Source organism: Notechis scutatus, chromosome 8 (assembly GCF_049901735.1).
Source record: "Notechis scutatus isolate UNSWTSFEM ecotype Mainland chromosome 8, rNotScu1.2, whole genome shotgun sequence".
In the NCBI taxonomy this organism is placed as follows: domain Eukaryota; kingdom Metazoa; phylum Chordata; class Lepidosauria; order Squamata; family Elapidae; genus Notechis; species Notechis scutatus.
In genome coordinates, this window is record NC_142016.1 from 16,764,815 (window position 1) to 16,771,932 (window position 7,118).

Sequence of the window (7,118 nt, forward strand, 5' to 3'; positions counted from 1 at the left end):
CTGATTCCCCTGAAAATGGAACCTAAGAATTTAGCACGCTCATAACTCAGCATGATATGAATGCTGACAGATGTTCTGGGCAACCTGTTGTGGCAAGGTGGGCGATCTGTCTACAAGGTAAGTGACCATGTTATGGCAAATGGGCAACAAGTGTTACTTTCTTTTCCTGTCATGCCCCCAATTATCCCCTCTGACCCCAAACGCAAAAAAAAAAAAGGCGTTTTTTCCTCTAGTTGACATACGCCCAAACATTATAGTACTATACAAATCCTTGACTAGGTTGAACAGGGATATTTTTTTAAAGCAAAATCGAGACATGCTTGTGTTCATGATGTGATCCAACTCCTGACTTCTGGCATTTCAAATATGTAAGCCATAGCTTCCTGCTGTGAACCAGTCCTTCTCCCTTATGTGACACAATTGGGATTAATAGCCTCGATGTTGTTTCAAATAAGAATGTTGATTACCCAATCACTTGCTCTTTTAGGCAATTTTTTGTGACCAGCAAGCACATTAATAGTTATTAGGCATATGCAGAGGTTTAATTTGTAGCTTCGATTCAGGGGTGATTCCATTAAATCATCCTTTCAAATTGAATCTTCAAGTTGAATTGCTGAATTGATTCAATGGATCAAATGGGATAAGTTAAACTCAATTAGCAGATTCACTAGACTCCTATGCATGCATATGTGCTTGTATGTGCACTCACATTTTTATCAGCTTAATTTAACAATTCAGGTGACGTATTGGAATTAGTCTTTGATCTGAATCACAACTTTGCATACCCCCAATCTTTGTTAGTTTGTGGGTGGGTGTGAAACTCAGATTACAGGTGGCTTGGGATAAAGGAATCTTGTAACATAAGATTTTAGCATCCCAGCCACTACAAAGAAGCCTCACCTTGGCTGCCCCTTCATAATTTATTATTATTGGCTGGGGTCACATAAAATGCTTAAACTTAATGAATGTGTTTTCAGGATTTGTGCAATACACCAAAACATAGATTAACCAAAAGCTTGACTTTGCATGCATATTAAGATACATACTAAGATACATATTAAGACATTAATCAAGCTGAGCATCAGAAGTGATATTCAGCAGGTTCTGACCAGTTCTAGAGAACCAGTAGCAGAAATTTTGAGTAGTTTGGAGAACCAGCAAATACCACCTCTGACTGGCCCGGCTCCCATCTATTCTCTGCCTCCCGAGTCCCAGCTGATTGGTTGGGTCTTCTTTGGTTGCCTTGCAGAGGAGAACGGAGCTGGAAAGCAAGTTAGTGGGGTGGGGAGGGAATGGGGATTTTGCTGACTGAGAAATTCTGGGGGTTGAAGTCCACAAGTCTTAAAGTTGCCAAGGTTGGAGACCCCTGCTCTAGAGTATGGTTTTTCTTCCTCTCCCCCAAGGACATTCCCACATAAAGTAAGGAAGAAGCTTCCATCATGTTGGAATAGGATATTCATCTGAGAGCAACAGCAAATGTCTTTGAACTGAATTGCAACTTGGAATCATTCAAGCAACTGTTTCCAAGTTGCCATGAGAAAGAGGGGGGGAAAAGACCTGAAGGAGCATACAGCAAATAAAATCAGAAGCACATTCCAAGCTTATCTCACAAAGATTGTAACTCAGGCAACCGGGTATTCTACCCCCGAAAATCCTTTATTGGAGAATGTGAGTGATGACACCCAGCCCATGAACGTGTTTCACTGGAGAAGCTGAATTATGAATTTTGAAGCTTGGCTCGAAGCTTATGATTTAATTAGGGTGATCACTGGAATCCTGGCATCTTGTTTGCTCCAATGTCAAATCTTCCATTTTCTTTCCCTCGCCTACATGAATAAACACAAACCAAATTAATCTTTTTTTAATTCCAGTGTAATATTGATCCAACTGCTATCATTATTCCAACCACGATGTAGGAGATGGCCAGATTGAGCCCAAGGGAGGGATCAAATGCAGCATCAGTCTTGAGTCCCTTCGTACCTACAAGACATCTAAGTCCATCCCATCTTGAATTCTGCCGACTCATAGGTACCAAAATTGGCTTTGAACGTTAGTGGTTCAGATTCTTGTAGAGAGAGCATTAATATACAATTTATTTGAATTGCCTGGACTGCTGATTTCCTGTGCTTGACAAAGAAACTAGTCATATCCCTGGCGACAAAGTAGACCGTGTGCATACCCCAGCATTGACACCAGTTTAGTTCTCATGGCCTTTTTGTCCTCAGTTCCCCTAAACAATTTCTCAACCTCCTCTTCCTACACCCACTTGAGCAATCTGCCACACATCTAGTTCAGACGAAAGATTTTGTTTTCCTGCCTTGAGACACACCCAACGCTTACGGGGAATTGCCCAACAAGTCTCCATCACTCTGCCAATTCCAGTATCTGGATTCCATTTTTTCCAGTTGACTTTTACATGCCTTTCAGGATGGAATCGGGCCACTTCATGGCAAACATCTGCTTGGAAAATCAACAATTAGCTTAGCAACGATCTTCTGAGGTTCTTGAATCCTCCATTACCTCTGCCTCAATTTTAACGCTACGTCCCAGAGAGGATTACACAACGCAACGTCTTCTACGAGCCTTCTTTTCTTTGAGTGCTCGAGTACTTCTCTAGCATTGAAACTATCCTATTATGGAAGCTGTTGACCAACAAGGCCCTTGTGACTCCTGCCAGGAGAGTGCAAGAGTCAGGGACTGGAGACTAAAACATATGAAGAACGGTTACAGGAACTGGGCATGGCTAGTCTAGTGAAGAGGAGGAGGAGGAGGGGAGACATATTTGAGGGGCTGCCACAGAGAGGAAGGGGGTCAAGCTATTTTCCAAAGCACCTGAAGGCCAGACAAGGAATAATGGATGGAAACTGAACACGGAGAGATTCAACCTGGAAATAAGGAGAAACTTTCTGACAGTGAGAACATTCAACCAATGGAACAGAAGTTTCCCTTGGAAGTTGTGGGAGCGTCATCACTTGAGACTTTCAAGAAGAGATTGGGAGAAGAGATTGGGAGAATCTGTGAGAAATGGTGTAGGGTCTCCTGCTTGGTCAGGGGGTTGGACTAGATGATCTACAAGGTCCCTTCCAACTCTGATTATCCATTATCTGTTAAGCACCCTGTTTTCAGTGGAGATTGGTTTCCAGGTTGGTAAACTGGACCCCGCCTTCCTGCTTTTTGCAGTCAACCTTGTGTAGCGGCTGCTTATTTCTCAACTCTGGTGGTCTTTGGAATGTACCCCTTGTTTTGCTCTGCTTCTTCTCCTACCACCCCCCTCCCATTCCCATGCAGGAAGTCCAATTATACTATATGGGTGTTTTTGTAGCCTTGATCCCCAAAGCTGCCCCATGTGATTCAGTCAGGGGAGAGGCGAGTAGAATTGGCAAATCCGAATGCATTCCCACCGCCAATCACAGCGGAGGCTTTTTGCTGAGCTCCCTTAACAAAATCAGAACCCAGAAAGTATTGTTGCAAAAAAAGACTGAGCTATAAGCAAACCGGGCTGTTTTCCATTTGTTTATTAACTTATGAAATGTAAAAAAAAAAAAATCCTCTGCCATTACAAGCTCTGAAAAGCAATGAAAACAGCACAGCCATCTCTGGAGGCAGAATTTCTAAACAACACCACAACACAAAAGGAAGATGGGATGGTGAGGAGAGAGAGAGAGAGAAGGGGCCAAGGAGCAAAATCAATCACCACTTCTTAAAATGACAAGAATGGTTCTTATAATAACCAGTTGAGTGATTCTGTAAATGTCTTAACTTCTCCTCTAAAGCAACAAGGCACATTTGCTTGTTTTTTTAAAAAAAACAACAATAAAATCTACATGATGCAATAAAGATGCTATTCATTCTGAATGATCAGCTTGTGTGTGTGTGTGTGTGTGTGTGTGTATCTGCGTGTACCCGCACATGCAAAGGAATGGCTGGCAAAGGTTGGGGAATGTCTTTTGTTAGCAGAAGCAGCCAATGCAAATGTGCCAAAGAGGTTCCACACACATACCCCAAAACAAAATGCTGGCGTGAAAGCCAATTCCAGAGGTTGGCTGAGTTCTGCCTCTCATTGAGACTGGCTTCTGGTGCTGCAGCAAGAGGACTGCAAGCGAAGGGCCCTTGCACGTAAAACAAGCATGATAATGATGTGCTCCTGGCCCACCCTTCTGCCTGGGCCACACGTTCCACTGATTGAGTTAGCTGGCTCATTTCTTTACAAAGTAAGTGCCAGGCATTGACCACTCCAGACAGGTAGCCTGTGTACAGTGAGGCACTTATCCTATTTTGGAGTGTGGGGAGGGATGAACCTCTGGGAACAGATTTGTATAGAGCACTTGGCAGGCTTTAGTAACTGCTGTAATGTGAAAGGAGCATGACCTATCCAGGATCTCTTTGCAGAGGCCATGATCCTCGGAGGTAGGAGCTCCCAGCTATGATGCAGCAACCAATTCTGAGTGTCACATTTATTAAGGACAATGACACAGTGAGAACGTTTCTCCTGGTTGGGGTGGGGGGGAATGGTGAACCCATCCATCTATTCCAACGCCTTTGCAACAAATGATGAAATAATTTTGCAAAGCCATTTAATTTCCTCCAGGGAATTAAGGCCCATCAGAAACATCTCCTACCATTCAGCCAGTGCAAATAGAGGCAGCCGAGGAGATGCCACAAGGCAGAGATGCACCTTAATGTAGCAGATTTTTCTTCTTCACAAAATTAAATCCAGCTGTCATTCCTTTATTTAAATGGATGCCTTCTGTCCATTTTATACCACCCAACCTGGAAGCTTCAAAGCAGAAAGCAAAACAACCTGGAGATCTCATTAAATGATAGTTGAAGATCAATGGAAACCAACGGCAGGTTCGTTCTGCTTGCCATAAGTATCTCTGAGGGTCTCATTTACATATAATTTTAACCCATCATGTAATTTATTTATCTGGTTTTAGCTTCACATTAAAACACGCTCAAACAAGGCTTAGTGCAGGAGTGACCATGTTCTGGAACTTCCTGGGATCTTCAGTTTCCTGGAAACTCCCATAATAGTTCTGCCAAAGTAAATAAATAAATAAAAATCCCAAATATGGGTACACAATTTTGCAGATCTAGGACTTTTCATCTCCTACCCTTGGCCGCACCTCCTTCTCCACCAGTATTCCTCCTCAGGCTATTCTCCTTTCTTTTCTTTTCTTTCTCTCCCCCTTCCACCCTTGGATGAAAATGGCGTACTTACCTCTCTCCCTCTCTTCCCTTCCCTTACTTACTTACTTTCCCCCTCCCCTTCCTTGTCCTAAAAAGCACTTGGCTTTCCTAAAGCCATTTTGGCTGCAGCCCCTCCCCCCAAACCCCGCCACCATGATCGCACCATGTCTTATGGCTGCTGGCATTGGCAGCTAGCTGATTGGTTGGCGGCTAACTGTCCCGAGTGGGGGGAAACCCAGGACAAACCACCCTTCGGCCAATCAGCCGCGCCAAAGCATGTGGGACGGAGGGGCTGTGGCCCATTGCCCAGGACGAATCGGTGGGGTGTGTCAACCAAGGAGAAAAGTCAGAGGAAAATCGCCCAAGGAGGAACACTGGCAGAGAAGGAGGCGCGGCCAAGGGTAGGAGGCGAAAAGTCCCATTCAGCAATTTTGCAGTGTTTTTAAAAAGCGTAAATGCTCTAACAGGGTCTCCAACCTTGGCAACTTTACAACTGGACTACCACTCCCAGAATTCTTTGGCCAGAGCATGCTGGCTGAGGAATTCTGGGAGTGGAAGTTCACAAGTCGTAAAGTTGCCACGGTTGGAGACCCCTGCTCTACAGGATTATTTTATGCCAGCCGCCAATTGTACCCAGGCTTCAACCCACCAAACCTACAAGAATAAGAGTGGGGAAAACGGGATCAAAATCACCAGCCTTTCCAGCAGTGGTCGGATTCCCCAAAATTTACTACTGGTTCTGAGGGCGTGGCATGGCTTGGTGGGTGTGTAGCAGGGGAAGGATATACCGGAAAATCCCCATTCCCTCCCCACCCCACTGACCTGTTTTCCAGCTCTGTTCTCCTGTGCAAGGCAACCAAAGAAGACCCAGCCAATCATCCTCAGCTGCTCATGTGCACCGCCTCTTGCATGCGCCCCACACATGCATGGCAGAGACCGGAAGACCAGCTGGCCGGCAGGAGGCACATGCACCTGTGCAGCTGAGCTGGAGTGACAGCTCGCATGCTCACAGAGTGGGCTCTGCCTGCCACCTCTGGCACACGTGCCATAGGTTCGCCATCGCGGAGCTATACTTATCACTTACTCCTACCTTCCTCCTACCAACTTCTAACCAATGTGTTTAATAAAGAGTTTTTGGAATTTCCAAAGTTTATAACTCCTATCCAAACTTTTCCCATTGGTTGGCCTAATCAAAACATATATTCTAAGGAAGCTGGACTTCACACACACACACAAAATGAGATTTTTTTTTACCCCACCAAGCCTGTTTTTTCACCTCCAACTCTGTTGCCTCATTTCCTAGTCATTTTGCTGCAGGTGTACCTCAGACCCAGAGTTTAGTTTAGTAGATTGCAAAATGTTGCTGGAGCTTGAAATGTAAAGTGATTAACTGGTATCAAGCCCATAAAATCAATTTGGCAGGTGTTTGATGGCTAAAATTAGGTTTAACTGAAAGCTGGATGCAGCATAGGAGTCTATGCATTTTGTTTTGGAAGCATTGCATGTCTCACACATATATATATAAAACCCTTGCAGTGGGGACTCCTTGAAGTTCCCCATGTTTTCTAGCCATCCTGACATCTCTGTTTATGCAGGCCATAGATCAAATGCCTCAGGCCTGCATTCAGTAAAAGAGGCTTTGAAGAGAGAATGTCTGAAACTCTTGAAATGCTCTCTGAATACTTGACAAAAGCTGAGCAGGGATTTCATAACTTCTTCTTTTGTAAACTAAGTTCTTTATACAATATAATCTGAAGCTGAACATTTAAAAAAGAAACATGGAAATGTCCAGTTTTTAGTTTTTTTAAAAAAAAATATAAGACACACAATTCATATTTTCCCAACTGATTTTCACTTTTGCTAGCTGAAACCAGAGGTGGTATTCAGCAGGTTCTGACCAGTTCTGGAGAACCGGTAGTGGGAATTTT

At 44.0% G+C, this 7,118-nt stretch overlaps 1 long non-coding RNA gene across 1 annotated transcript; it reads right to left on the bottom strand.

The window, feature by feature from the left end:
• Positions 1-1,341: 1,341 nt before the first annotated feature.
• LOC148129902 (uncharacterized) lies at positions 1,342-3,263 on the bottom strand. The gene is made up of 3 exons (XR_015750413.1): positions 3,116-3,263; positions 2,330-2,457; positions 1,342-1,826 (listed from the first exon to the last, which is right to left on the bottom strand). It is a non-coding gene; the product is annotated as an uncharacterized LOC148129902 (long non-coding RNA).
• Positions 3,264-7,118: the final 3,855 nt, after the last annotated feature.